The sequence below is a fragment of the Ambystoma mexicanum genome, chromosome 10 (assembly GCF_040938575.1).
Source record: "Ambystoma mexicanum isolate Mex_15411 chromosome 10, UKY_AmexF1_1, whole genome shotgun sequence".
Taxonomy (NCBI): Eukaryota; Metazoa; Chordata; class Amphibia; order Caudata; family Ambystomatidae; genus Ambystoma; species Ambystoma mexicanum.
Genome location: NC_090932.1, coordinates 1082462447 through 1082476629, shown reverse-complemented (window position 1 = coordinate 1082476629; position 14183 = coordinate 1082462447). Strand labels below are relative to the sequence as shown.

Genomic DNA, 14183 nt, shown 5'->3' with positions numbered 1-14183 from the left:
ATACGGATGTCAAGATCCTAGCGAAGGTACTCAGCAAAAGGATGGAGGGGATAATGACATCACTGGTCCACAGAGACCAGGTACGGTTCATAAGAGGACGCCAGGGCTCAGATAACATCCAGAAAACCTGGCCCACTATGCTCAGATGCCTAACTTAGATGCAAGCTTGCTTTCCCTCGATTCGAAGAAAGCATTCGATAGAGTAAATGGAGGTACATGATGCTACTCCTCCGGAAGATGGGATTTGGGGAACATAGGAGAAAGTGTGTAGCTGTGCTGTATAGGGTCCCCACAGCTAAAGTGCAAGTAAACGGAGAGCTCACTGCCTCCTTTAATCTCTCCCTGGGTACGAGACAGGGGTGTCCACTGTCCCCTTGATATATGCCCTACAATGGAACCCCTGGCTATAGCAGTGAGAACACACCCAGGAATTCAAAGCGGTCAGGTGGAATTCAAACTCTCCTTGTTTGCAGATGATATCTTGGGATAGATACTTAGTGGAACCACACCTGTCGCTCCCACCCCTCCTTTCCCTAATAGAAGCATTTGGGATGTTCTCAGGGCTGAAAATCAATACATCAAAATCTATGTTACCCCCCCATTCAGGCTCAGGACCCTACCTTGGACCCCACCTTGGACCCCCTAGACACATTCCTGGGGATTAGAGTTGAGAAAGTCTCAATCCGCTAACTGGGCATTCACCTTACCATTGATCTCCCAAAGCTGGTACTAGCCAATTACGAGCCTATAATGACCAAGATCAAGACATATTTCAAACGATGGGGTAGCATGATTTTATCTTGGTATGGTCAAATGACTGCAGTAAAGATGAATGTCTTACAGAGACTGTTATATCTCTTTACGGCCCTCCCCACGAGAGTTCCAGACCGGATATTTAGGGAACTCCAGAAAGCAGTCCAAGCATTTATCTGGCAGGGTAGGACCCCAAGGACCAAGAGAACTACTCTCACCCTCCCTAGGGTGGAAGGGGGCTTCGGTCTGCCTGACCTCTGCCACTATTTTAGTGCTGCACAGCTCTGGTTCCTCTTGGAACACTTGAAAGATGACAAAGGCACATATTGGACTTATTTGGAAGACATGGACACCCACCCTTTTAAGGTACGGGACCTCCTCTGGGCCCCTCGGAAGGCCATCCCGAGCAAGATAATGAATCACACAATCCTGGGGGTATTGTGGTCCCTGTGGATGGAGGGCATACCGAACACCCGTCGACATGGCTCTCTCCAATGGCCTCGCTATGGGGCCCCGTATTTAAGCTGGGGAACAGGGGATTCAAGAATTCACAGTCCTCGTCAGACAAAGGAATGGAAAGGGTGGGTCAACTGTTCCGAGATGGAGAATTCGTGTCATATGAGGAAGTGGAGGAAGCTCTGGGCCTGGGGATGATCTCGCTATTCGAATACCTCAGGCTGAAGGGTCTTTTATCTGACCAGACATGAAAAAGTATTTGACTCACCGGACTCAAGGAAGGGGATGGTGTTGAAATTGTACAAGATAATAAATACCAGCAATCTAGCAGAGAGACAGGGGTTCAGTCAGGACTGGAATGAACTAGCGGGGGAGGAGCTCACCGGAGAGGGATGGAACAGGGTTTTCAAAATAGCTTTCCATGGGAATCTATTCACGGCGGACATGGAGCATAACCTTAAAATCCTCCAGAGATGGCATAGAGGCCCACTTAAAATATCCTAAATGTTCACATGGGTTTCCCCGAAATGTCAGAGGTGATGTGGGCAGGTCGGATCAAGGGGACACATGTGCTGGCACTGTCCGCAAATACAAAAATACTGGGAAGATTTGAGGGGATGGATGGCGGAGGTCACAGGGGAACTGCTCCCACAAAACCCATTGACAATGCTACTTGGTCCCCCCGAAGGATTCGGACACGCATAGATACCCAGAATGTGGGAAACTATTCAAAGGGCGGGGAGGTTAGCCCTGGTGCAGAAATGGAAGAGCCCAGTGACCCCCAAATAAAGAGGAATGGCAGAACAAAGTGGAAAACATGTTCCTCATGGATAAGCTGACCGCTCTGGTGAATGATGACCCAGGCACCTTCCGAGCAGCGTGGGACGGGGTGAGACAGAAATGGGGATGGGAAGTGCATTGAAGGAATTAATGGTCCCGTGCCCAACGGGGAGAGGCAGTGGTGGTGGTGTGGCAGGGCAGTGAGGAATGGAAAGACAGGAGGGGGTGCCAACATCAAGCTCAAGGTGGAGAAATTTAAAGACACAGGGAGAGGAAGCACCATTTGTGAATTCATGTTCTGGTCACATCATCCCCAGAAGGGGACGTGGACTCATAACGTATCACCCATTGTTCTTGACCAATTATCCGAGCTCAAGAAACCACTGTTCATGGTTATGGATTGGGGAGGTGTGGGGAAACAGTTAAATGTTATTTTTGGCAATCAGGAAGTCAATAAACTCTGTTCCAACAGTTATTGCCTTGCATAAATGCCAATAAAAACTAAAGTTTAAAAAAAAAAATGTTGTATAAAAGGTTACGATGGATCCTAAGCAGAGACTTCTCCATTCAGATAACTTGGGGCAGCCCAACAGTAAGTACCCCAGTTCCTCCCAATTTCCTTCTGACTCCCATGACCTCTTCTCAGCAGTAAATTAAACCAAACTCTTAAAAAGAGATCTCTATGGGAAGCACAAAGAGTTCTTTTAAGAAAGTTTGGTAACTGGTTAGGTGATTACGTTTGCTAATCCATTGTACCACTCTAAACATTAGTTTTGAGTTACTATTCAGTCTTTCCTCCAAATCTTAGATTTTGCCCTCGCAGGTTTATCAGCAGAACCTCTACTTCAAAATCAGCATCTTTCACTATTTCTAAACAACTGTTTTCCCATTCAATTATCCCTCTAATTGTGACAACACAGAATCCTTTAACAATAAAAGGAGGGAATATTCTGAAAATAGATTGTTCCTGTACAAGCTAAGGGTCTTCCAATTAATCATCGCCTGGAGTGATAGTAGCCCTAGTTCTTAACTGATTATTTGAATAGGAAGACGTTTCGGCACCAGCAGACTTTTTCCAAAACACACCTACTACATTCCAGGGGGATTTTGGGGTACAAAGGGCCACCTCTGCTTCATACGTCAACGTAGGCACAACTACCATCTTATAATAGTACTGAATCAGAGGGAGCATTGATAATTTGCCAAATGTATGATGTAGTGCAGCTCTCTGGGCCGCCAGAGATCCCGCTTTTAGTCTCAGCAGCAATACATTATAACTAGCTGTTCCCGGCGTAACATACGCCATTCTAGCGTATCATAAAGGTAAATATCAGTCAGTAATTCATAAGGTCACTTCAGTCCCCCTTCTTAAATATCGGAATTACCACCGATCGGTTCCAGGCAGGGGGTATCGGTCCCTGTGACTTATTAATGGTCATTAAAAAGGATAAACATATCAGATGGAATGAGAGGTATCCGCAGAATAAGAACAGTATCTAAGTTTCATCAATCACACGGGCCTCTATGATGTGTCTTTGTAGACGTGTAATTGTCAACATTGACCCATTGCAGAGTCCCTGTGATGGCATAAGATTGCATAGTAGCATAAATACAGCACCTTTCAGTTTTAGCTCGTGGGGAGGCATTCATATTACAACGTTTAGCTCTTTAAAGACTGAAACTTTATGCTGGTAATTAACTGTTCATCGACACAAACCGCTGTGCCCTGTGTGAAGAGAAGTGGAGGTGCAAAGAAGTAACTTCCGAATGTTTGCGATAATGGAAGTTGATTGTGACCGTGTAGAATCGTGCTCATTATGTTTGTTGAAATTGTTTTTGTTGTTGGAGTGGGTGCACTTTTCCATTTGGAAAGCAGAGGGCAACACGGATAAATTGCTTCATTTGAGTACGGAAACATACCCAAGAGATATATATACATAGTTGATGAGTATCAAACAACCTCGGTTGATTGTCCACTGCTGCTAAGTCGGTATGTTTACATAGAAATGCACTTGCACTTTATGGTGTAGCTGTGGGCTGCCCCACTCATCAGATCTCTCGCTATTGCACTTGATGGCGCATTTTTAGAAACATGTTTTAATTCGATGGTCGCATTTTTCTGATAGTGATGCATTTGTTTTTAACAAGCCACCACTGGCCTCATATCTATATTGTTATTCTATATGTGGTTTTCTTTGACGTTATACTGCTGCTATGTTAATATGTTTACATAATATTGCACTTGCATTTTATGTTATAGCTATTGACTGCACGTTTCGGAAAGTGATGTTTTCATTTCCAAACAAAGATATTTTTGTGTATGCATCCATATCCATTATCCTTAATTTTTAACCATGGGACTTATTTTTCAGTATTATGCTTACCTCTTATTTTGTGACATTTTAAACATGTTTCTTGACTTACTTTACTGTGCAATGTATTATACTGCCATATCTAATTGTTTTTATCATTGATATGTCTTGGACTTTACTCCAGTCTAATATGGCTGCCCTGGTTTTTACGGCATAGTGGTTGACTTGTGGAGACAGGCAAAATGGAAGAGGGAGAAGGAACAAGTTACTTACCTGTAACTGTTGTTCTCCAGCATGGGTCTGGCATGGATTCACATGCTCATGAATATTCCCCGTCGTCAGGCTGGGAATCCTCGGTAAAGAAAAAACCAGTATCAGTTTCGTTTCTGATCTGTCTTTCGTAGTAACAACCAATCACTGGTCTCTGCGTCATACTGACCACAGCCAATGACTGCCCTCTACCTAAGCACCGCCTCTGGCAGCCATCTTCAGATTTGGAAGCACGTGAAGTGGCAGTATGACCAAGTGAAGAGCCGCAGAGGGGTAGGCGGGAGGGTTCGCATGTGAATCCATGCCAGACCCATGCTGGAGAACAACAGTTACAGGTAAGTAACTTGTTCCTTCTCCAGCATGGGGTCTGGCATGGATTCACATGCTCATGAATAAAGAATACATAGCAGTACACACATGCACAACCACGGGAGGTGGCAAAGGCTCAACATTAAGCATTGCATCAAACTCAACATTAAGCATCTTACCTCCTCACCAGGCTCACCTCAGGCGAACAGGTTGCGCAGCACTGCTTGGCCGACCCTGGACTCCTCCCTGGAATCCCGATCGACGCAGTAGAACTTCGTGAAGGTGTGCGTCGACCTCCACGTAGCAGCCCTGCATATGTCCAGCAGGGGCACACCAGAAAGGAACGCCGTGGTAGCTGCGATCGCTCTGGTGGAATGGGCTCTCGGACGGCCGGGCAGCGGTCGGTTTGCCAACCGATGACAGTACATGATACAGCCGGAGAGCCATCTGGAAATGGAAGCCTTCGAGAGAGCCTTCCCCTGATTGACAGGTCCAAAGTTCACAAAGAGTTGTGACGTCTTCCGAAAACACTTCGTGCGGTCCACGTAGAACTTCAGCGCTCTAGCCACATCCAGCGAGTGTAAAGTCCTCTCAGCCGGCGACGAAGGCGACGGGAAGAATACAGGCAACACCAAGGGTTCGTTGAGATGGAAGTCCGACGGTACCTTGGGCATGAAGGAGGGGTGCGTCCTGAGCACCACCCTCGTGTCGTGAAAAGTCAAGTACGGGGCCTTGCAGGAAAGGGCCTGGATCTCTCCCACCCGTCGTGCGGAGGTGATGGCCACAAGAAACGCTGTCTTCCACGACAGAAACTTCAACGGGGCCGAGTGCAGAGGCTCGAACGGAGGTCCCATGAGCTTGGTCAGCACCACGTTGAGCTCCCACGCCGGGGCCGGAGCCTTCACCGGCGGGAACGATCTGAACAGTCCCTTCATGAACTCTTTCACCAGACGATGAGACCACAAGGACGTCCGTCCCGTGGTCCTGGTGTATCGGGAGATCGCAGCCAGATGAATCTTGATGGACGCGTGTGCCAGTCCAGCTTTGGCCAGCGTCAGCAGGTACGGCAGAACTTGGGGAGCCGTAATCCGTAGAGGGTTAATCTTCTGTGCGTGGCACCAGACAGAGAACCTCTTCCATTTGTGTCCGTAGCATTTAAGAGTCGAGGACGCCCTGGCCTTTGCAAGAACCTCTCTGCAGTCGGCCGGTATGTCGTATCCTCCAAACTCTAGCGCTGCAGGAGCCAGGCCTGCAAGTTCAGCGATTTCGGGTCGTGGTGGAGGATGGCGCCTCCTTCCCTGGAGAGCAGATCCGTGTCCACCGGCAGCTTGATTGGCGGGGACGCTGACAAGTCCAGAAGGTCCGGGAACCATATCTGCCTCGGCCACGCAGGTGCGACGAGGATCATCCTGCACCGTGACCTCTTGAGCTGGTTGACGAGCCGGATTAGCAGTGGCAAAGGAGGGAACGCGTAGAGGAACAGGCCCTCCCAGGGGAACGAGAAAGCATCGCCCATGCTCCTCGCCTGGGGAAACCTGCTGGCGAACCTCCGGCACTTGGAGTTCGTCGCCGTCGCGAACAGGTCGATCTGGGGTGTGCCCCACCGTCGGAAGAGGCGATCCACTAGATCCTGCCGTAGTTCCCACTCGTGGCACGAGCGCAGCTCCCTGCTGAGTGAGTCGGCGATGGTGTTTTTTATCCCTGCCAGATGAAACGGCACCAGAAACATCCCTTGGGCGACTGCCCAATGCCACAGGTCCTGCGCCTCCTTGGACAGTGCTGGGGACCTGGTTCCGCCCTGTTTTCTGATGTAAAACATGGTGGTGGTGTTGTCGGTGAAGATCCTCACCACCTTGCCCTTGAGGGACGGAAGGAAGGACCTGAGGGCCCAAAACACTGCACGGAGCTCCAGGACGTTGATATGTAAGGATTTCTCCGTCGGGAGCCAAAGGCCCCTTGCGTGCAGATTTTCGGTGTGCGCTCCCCAACCTTCCAGGGAGGCATCCGTGGTCACTGTCTCCTGGTGGGCTGGGGTCTGGAAGTCCATGCCCGCCGTCAGATGCGCGCGGGTGTCCCACCACCGGATCGCTCGTCGGAAACTCTCGTCGAGTGTGATCCTTTCCTCGAAGTTGCCCGTCGTTTGGATCCAGCGCGCGTCCAGGAACTCCTGCAACGGGCGCATCCGGAGCCTGCACATGGGAATGAGGTAGATGCAGGAAGACATCATTAAGAGGAGGGACTTGATGGACCTCACCTTGGCCGCGTCGGCCACCAACATCCGTTGCACCTTGCCCAGGATGGTCCTGGTCCTCTCCTCCGACGGGGAGGCCAGAAGGGACACTGTGTTGAGCCTCGCTCCCAGAAACAGAGCGTCTTGCGCGGGTACCAGGTGGGATTTGGCGTAGTTCACGGAGAATCCCAGGTCCGTGCGAAGTTGGACGGTCCTTGCCGTGTGAACCACGGCGAGCTCCCTCGTCTTGGCTCGGATGAGCCAGTCGTCCAGGTAGGGGTAGACGTGGATCCCCTCGCGGCGCAGCTGCGCCGCCACCGGTGCGAGGCACTTGGTGAACACCCTGGGTGCCGACCGCAGACCGAAGGGGAGGGCTTTCAACTGGTAATGACGCCCTTGGACCACAAACCTGAGGAATTTTCGGTGCCCCTTTAGGATGGGAATATGGAAGTAGGCATCCTCCAAATCCAACGACGACAGGAAGTCTCCTTCCTCCAGCTGACCCAGGACGTGCTGGAGGGTGACCATCCGGAACTTTTGCGCCTTGATGAACTTGTTCAGACGTCGCAGGTCCAGGATGGGGCGCCATCCCCCCGTCTTCTTCTTCACGAGGAAGTATCTCGAGTACACTCCGGAGCCCCGAAGCCTCTTTGGGACGAGTTCGATGGCGCCCTTCCTGAGCATCGCCTTTACCTCCAGGAGAAGTTGAGGGACGTGAAGTTCTTTCCTGGCCACGGGGGGGACGCGTGGACACCTTCTTTGAAACTCGAGCGCGTGGCCCCGGGCCAAGGCATCCAGCACCCAACGGTCGGTGGAGATGGACTCCCACACGCTGACGAAGCTCGCCAGCCGGCCTCCCACCGGGGTGCTTCGGTGGGGGCCCGACCCCACGGTCGGTTCAATCCTGCTTGGACGAGGCTTTGCCGCCTTGACCTCCTTGGCGACGACGGCGGAGTCCGCCAGACTTGCCTCGTCCTCTGTAGGCCTCCTGAGACGACGAGCGGGCCGCTTGACGGTAGGTGGAGAAACCGCCGCCTGAACCTTTGGAGGCGCCCTTGCCTCCGCTGCTCCGAAAGGGCGTCCGTCGTTGCTGCAGAACTCCCAGGGCCCGGGCCGTCTCATTGTCCGCTTTAATGGCCTGAAGGGAATCGTCCACTGTTTTGCCAAACAGGTTGTTCCCATCGAAGGGCATGTCCAGGACTCTGGTCTGAACGTCTTGACGGAAGTCCGTAGCCTTGAGCCATCCACGCCGCCTAAGGCAAACGCCGTTGCCCAACTGGCGGAACCCAGTGTCGGCGATGTCCGTCGCAACGGTAATGGCGTGGTCCGAAGCCACCTCACCTTCCTGCAGGATCTCCAGGGCCTCTGTCCTCTTGTCGTCCGGCAGGAAGTCCAGCAGGGGAGCCAGTTTGTACCAGAGCTCCCTGTCGTAGCGGGCCACGATAGCCAAGGCGTTGGCCGCTTTAATCGTCGTCGCTGCCGACGAGATGACTCTGCGTCCCATAGCGTCCAATTTCTTTCCCTCACCGTCCGGTGGGGAAGTCGATGTGGAGGCCGCACCCCCCCCCCGCTTTCTTCCTGGCCGCCGCGGAGACGACGGAGTCCGGGGTAGGCTGCGCCCGGAGGCACAGGGGGGCCGTGTCCGGGACCCGGTACTTCTTCTCGTACCGGTCTCTTCTAGCTGGCGTCGTGGAAGGGTTCTTGAGGAGGGTGAGGCCCTCATCCCAAATGTCGTCCAATAGAGGCACTGAGAGGACCGTCTTCCTCTTGGCCTCGCGCCGCTGATAAAGGAAACCTTCCTTCTTCTTCTCCTCAGGGCAGAGTTGAAAAAGCTCGGATGCCCTGGAGATCATGGAGTGGAACGATCCAATCTCGTCGGGCGGAGAAGCCCTGGTGGGAGGCGACGACGGTACATCCTCGTCGTATACCTCGTCGTCCGTACCCGTCGCTGCCGTGTCAGTCCCCGTATCATCCCCTCGGGTGGACGGGGAGGAGGGCTGGAAGGGGCGCGACGGCTGAAAAGGAGGCGGAGGGTGGATCCTTCTTTTCTTGGTAGGGGGAACACCAGAAGGTCCCGGTTCTGGGTCCCCCGACGGGAGAGGTTCCGTCGGCAACGGTAGTCTCGTCCTTATCTCTGAGCATAAGGACTGTATAGCCAACAAAATGGCCGCCGAGTTGTCTCGCGGCGCTGGCAGAGGGGAATCCGACGGGCGATCAGGGGCCCCGTCGGTACCCTCGACGATGTCGTCGTCACCTGCGTCGGGATCCATCCCGACGGGTCGGTCTTCTTCCACGCCGAGGCCGTGGCTTAAGGCTTCGACCAGCTCCTCCTCCGAGGTTGAGGCCGAATCTACGACGACGCCCTGCCCCCCCCCTTTTTCTTCCCCACGGGGGATTTCACGGGGGTCCTATCGATGGGCACAAAAGATGACTCCCTCCGAGGTGGCAGGGAGACTCTGAGCCCCGAGGTCGCCACCACTGGTGTAGCCTGCACAGGCTGAGCCAGGGCCGCCGCGACAGTTTCGATAGAGGGCTTGGCCGGATGGATTAAGGCCTTCACTACCTTAGGTGCGCTCACCGCCTTATCCTTGAGGGGGGGACACCGCCTCGCTCCCCCTCCGATGGGGCCTTCGAGCTCGACCGGGGCCTCTCCAGGAGCTTCGCCGGGTGCTCGGCCTTCCTCTTACCCGACCCAGAGCGTTGGCTCGTGGTTGGGGAGGGTGCGCCCTGCCTGGCGCCCGTAGAGCCCGACCGTTCGGCGCTCCCGGTGCCAGCGGACTCGCGGTGCTTGGCCTTATGTTGGACCCCCGTCGCCGGGGCGTCCTCAAAGGACTTAGAAGACCGCTCAGATTTCTTCTTCTTCTTCTCGCCGGACGGGCTCTTCCCTTCTAGCCAGTTGGCGAGACGTTGATGGCGGTCCTTCATGGTCCGCTCCGACATGTTGCCGCAAAACGCACAGTCCTTCTCCACGTGTGTCTTGTCCTCATGTAGGCAGTAGAGACAAAAGGAGTGTTCGTCCTCCTTGAAGACGTTCTGCAGCTGGCATCCAGGGCAGACCCTGAACAGCTTTCCGGGCGTCGAGCTTCCCTTCTCCTGGGCCATGACCGGGCCTGAGAAACTTCTGGAGTCCTCCAAAAGCGTAGCTCGACGAATCTTCACCCTTGAGGGGCACAGACGAATCCGACACGGGTCCCCGTTGATCGGATAGTGAGTCGGTGGAGCTTGAGGTTCTTTTGACCGAAAAAGCGAAGTTTTTGAGAAAAAAACGTGAAAAAATAGCACTAACGCTCGAGAGCAATAGCACGAGGATCCCAACACATGAACGTGCGGTAAAAATCTGAAGATGGCTGCCAGAGGCGGTGCTTAGGTAGAGGGCAGTCATTGGCTGTGGTCAGTATGACGCAGAGACCAGTGATTGGTTGTTACTACGAAAGACAGATCAGAAACGAAACTGATACTGTTTTTTTCTTTACTGAGGATTCCCAGCCTGACGACGGGGAATATTCATGAGCATGTGAATCCATGCCAGACCCCATGCTGGAGAACTGTGCAATATGTATTGTGTTTTTCACTCTGGTTCCCAATCACTCAGGGAAGCGCGAAACGCGTCGTTCAGGACCCATCCTTGGCGTCCTGCTTTGTTTGCTGTGTGCGTTTTGCTTTTTAGCCTTTTTTCTTACCATCATTAAAACTCGCGTCTTTACTTTGATTCGAGTTTGTCATTTTTGGGACCAGCAGTACCTCATGGTGGAGTGCGTTTTTTTTCCTCTGCTGTGCTTTTCGACACACACACACACACACACACACACACACACACAAAAGCTCACTTAGAGGTTGGAGGAAAAAGCATGAGGAAACGCAGACAACAGGAGTATACCATTGGTTCCACTGTAGTAAGAGCGCATTGCCACTCATCAGATTTTGGCACTGTCCTTGTAAAAATGCTACTAACACCTAGAAAAACATGCTCAGATTAATGGATACTGGTTGTCATTGCAAATTGTCCTACAAGGATGTCTTTAATGGTAATAGACAGATGTCAGTGGAGCCAAAAAATTGGACGATGGACAGTAGCCACACATTAGACCTTGAAAAGATCAGGAACAATTTGTTTCCCTGTTTTGACAATATAGGGCTTGTTTATGATGGGATTTGCAGAACAGGTTCATAGTCCTTTCTTCTACTTCAAAGAAGGCGCTTTTTGGGCAAGATGCTAATCGCTTGGCTTTATTTTTAGTTTGGGCTATTAATAAGTCAAAACTATTGTATAAAGAGTACAGACAGGGATATGGAATATGAGGTGCACAAAGGTGGTGGGTGTTTGGTTATTTACCCCACCCATTGACTACCCATGGCCGTGCTAATCCCTGTGGCCATTCCCACTCTGTTCCTGTCCCTTCCCAGGGCAGGAACTGTGAGCTTGCTTTAAACAGGCTTTACCATCAAACCTTGCATTTGTGCCTGCCATTGTTTTTTTCAAAGTCATCTTCCGAGAGTGAATGGCTTAGTTGGAGCTGTAAATGTGCTACTGGTGTAATAAAAATGTCTTAACCAGATCATGATTCAACCACTCTATTTATAAGCACTATGCATGTCCTTCACTGAAGTCCTCTTAAAAACAAACATTGGCAAAGCGAACAGTTTTGACTTGTGTATAAGTATTAGGCAATGCCAGGCACTGCTATTAGATACCCATGCACTTCATCCTTTTACACCTACTACCATCGATAGCCAGTTTTTATCACTACAGCAGTGCCTGGCAAGTGCCTTTCCCATGCCTACTGCGACACATCTGAAGGCTTTATCCCTTTTTCACTGGAGGAGCAAGCCCCTTTGAGGCTAGGGAGGTGTGCCCGCTCAGCAAAACTCTCCCTAGGGGTTTGGGAAAGCTGGCCCTCACAGGGAGCGACTCCCCTCACAGGGACAAGGACACCAATTCCCATGGGGAACTCCCCATAACTAAAAGAATATCTGCATACACAGGAATCATAGAAAATGATGTTACATTAAGCTGTGGGACTCAAAGTAATACTGAAAGTGCCTTTGGATGTTTGGCTCAAGACAATGCTTATCTCACCGCAGGCTTCACAACTGAACATAAACACACCCCTTTTTTATCACGGATCGAGAATAAAGGCTAGATCACCCTTGAATGGAGGAGAAGCAATATGCAGAGGTGAGCCTCCTATCTGAGCAAGTCACTGAGAGGTGGAGCCTCACTGCACAGCAGAGCCAGCTGTGGATTGGGGAGAAGCTGGAGAAGGAGAGAGATGCCGCCGACCCGGCACAGAATCGTGTGGAGTCTGCAAGTCAGGCCGGGCGGAGCCGGCCATATCTGGAGGTGCGACCATGTGGAGTACATGGTGGCCCAAGGGCCTGAGAAATTACACCGAACCCACACCGCCAGGGAGGAAAGAATCGCAACGAGGAAGTCTTGGAGTAGAGAAACGCTGAGATGAGCAGACTGCAAAACTTGCTTGTATCCAGGTTGAAAGGCCAGAAAGCCATGGACAACGTCACCACTACCGCGCAGACGTTAGCCTCACAGGAGCTCAAGCTGCAACATAAAAGGTACCTGGGTTGATCACAGTGGAGGGGGGGGGGGTTCGGAGAGACCAGAGAGAAAAGGGTGAAGAAGGCAGGATTGCTCTAACCCCATATCGGGGGCAGAAAGGCCCAGACAGAGAAAGAAGCAAGTAACACTAAGCGTTACGGGAGCCTGAGAAACCAGAGTATTGCAATCACAAAATAGAACCGAGACACATATGGAAAGAGGGGCTACTAATACCCCTGGTAAGTAAGTGAGACATTGCGACAGAAACCCAAGTGAGCCAGAGGGGCCATAAGACGAGTGAAGAACCAGTTCAAGGGGATCACAGAGGTAAACAATACATGAATCTAATGGGGAGAATCCCACCCAAGTCGTGGAGAAGGATTAAGCAGGTTTCCCTACAACTGCCACAACTTGAACATTTGATCTTCTCAGAAACCTGAGACTTTATTTTGCAAACTTGAGAAACGTTTGTAACTAGGAAAGAATAGTCAAGAGCTGTTAACGCAGGGAGTGTTTTCAACAGAGAAACATTGGACCCGTAACCAGGAGGGATTGCTGGAAGCCCTGACAGAAATGGGGGTGAACAACTCTGAAGGCAGGACACTCTGCCTAGTCTTTCTTTTATATTTGTTCTAAGTAGTAAGGCCAGTTTAGAGGATAGGTTTTGGACAGAGGACCAATTTTGGTATTATGACTGTTGGCTAGTACCTTAGTATCATTTGTTAGGAAGGGATCTCCCCTTTTAGCAAAACCTTTTTATGACATGTCCTCTGGCACGAGTTCTCCTTCTGGTTTGTCACACTACACAAAAGCCCAAACGGTTGACATTGCCAATGCTTGTTCACGGTGGTAAAGGAAATACTGGCACTAATTGAATTGTAGGACATTTTCTCTTTACAACCTTTCCTTTGAATAGGGGGCTATTTGCCCATTGGACCCATTTCTGTTCAGACAATATTTTACTCTTGCCCCAACCTCTAAATAAGTCTCTAGCTGTCAAGATACAAAATAGATCATTTGAAATTGAAAATCAAGAGCATTTCCAGCTACAGAGGGATATTTTGCAACTACGTATTAAAAACACACCAAGGATATCCGATCCTCTTTTTAAGAAGCACCAATCGAAGTGGCACATAAAAATTGAGAAATCCTATCACACAACTGAAGCTACTAAAAGTGACTCAAAGATGCGCAGCCATGTGGTATGCTGACAGAAACCATATTTCTCCAATTCTGCTTCATACTCACTTCATTGTATTCATAATTCATAAGGGGGGAATAATACATTCTGCTTTCACATCCAAGAATTAAAATAAAGGTTTGTCCTAAAAGTTAAAACTAAAGGGCGATGGCTAGAAGATTTTTAATCATAACGATGTGTATTCCTCTGGAGAACCGTTAAGATCCCCCATTATTCAACTTGCCAAGCCATTTAAAGAAAGACAAATACCATATGCACATCCGGTTTAGATCCACCTCAAAAGGGGCACTCCAGCCCAAACTGCTAGGTTATATGCCT

At 50.8% G+C, this 14183-nt stretch overlaps 1 protein-coding gene across 1 annotated transcript in view; it reads right to left on the bottom strand.

Moving 5' to 3' along the window:
- Positions 1-14183, bottom strand: part of GMCL1 (germ cell-less 1, spermatogenesis associated) — a 979035-nt gene that overhangs the window by 339412 nt on the left and 625440 nt on the right. The window lies entirely within an intron of this gene.